Raw genomic sequence first — 1,084 nt, forward strand, 5'->3', positions numbered from 1 at the left:
AAGAGGTCACAATATTGAATAGTAAATCTGAGGCTAGTAAATCACATAGTTTATCACCAGTGTTTGTCCCCTAAATAACCCAATTGCTGTTGAGTCTGTCTGACTCGTGGCGACCCCATGTGTGTCAGAGTAGAACTGTGCTCTATGGGGTTTTCAGTACCTGATTTTTCCCAAGTCAGTTGCTAGGCCTTTCTTTCCAGGTGTCTCTGAGTAGACTCAAACCTCTCAACTTTTGGTTAGTAGCCAAGTATCTTAACCTTTCATACCACCCAGGGACTGTGTTTATCCCTTGTTGTTGTTTTTGTTATGTGCCTTTGAGTCGAACTGTACTCATAGCGACCTCTCCTTGACTTTCCGAGGCCGTATCACTATAGAAGTAGATGAGTGGCTGGTGGGTTTGAACCGTCCACTTTCTGGTTAGCAGTCAGGTGCCTTAGGCACTATGCAACAGAGCTCCTTAGGGTTTCTTAATTCAAGCAAAGGTAATTTTCTCACCTGTGATGGAGTGAATTACGTGGTATGGCTCTTCTAGTCATGATCTTTGTGACTCCCACCAGATGACTGGGTGGAACTGTACAAATGTAAGGTACTTGGGGGCTACCAAGGGGACTGGATAGCTTGCTAATAATGTAAGTAAGGTACCCTCATGGGGTGAAACTGTGGAGATAAGGTGTATGGGACTCTAAAGTAATACTGGTCAGTTTTGCTATCTTGCTAGGCTTAAAATGAGCCCTCCCAGGGGCAGAAGGGGCTCTGGTGGTGCAGTGGGTAAGGCATTTGGGTACTAACCAGAAAGTTAGTGGTTTAAACCTACTAGCTGCTCTGCAGGAGGAAGATAAGGCAATCTGTTTCTGTAAATTGCTTTGTTGTTGTTAAGTGCCATCGAGTTGTTTCCGACTCATAGTGACCCCATGTACAGCAGAACGAAACACTGCCCGATCCCGCGCCAGCCCCATAATCCCTGCTATACTTGATCCCATCATCACAGCCACCGTATCAATCCATCTCGTTGAAGGCCTCCCCCTCTTTCGTCGACCCTCCACCCTACCAAGCATGACATCCTTCTCCAGGACCAAAATAGGTG

This window comes from Orycteropus afer, unplaced genomic scaffold (assembly GCF_000298275.1).
Source record: "Orycteropus afer afer isolate SDZICR_OR568_19922 unplaced genomic scaffold, OryAfe1.0 scaffold00214, whole genome shotgun sequence".
Classification (NCBI taxonomy): Eukaryota; Metazoa; Chordata; class Mammalia; order Tubulidentata; family Orycteropodidae; genus Orycteropus; species Orycteropus afer.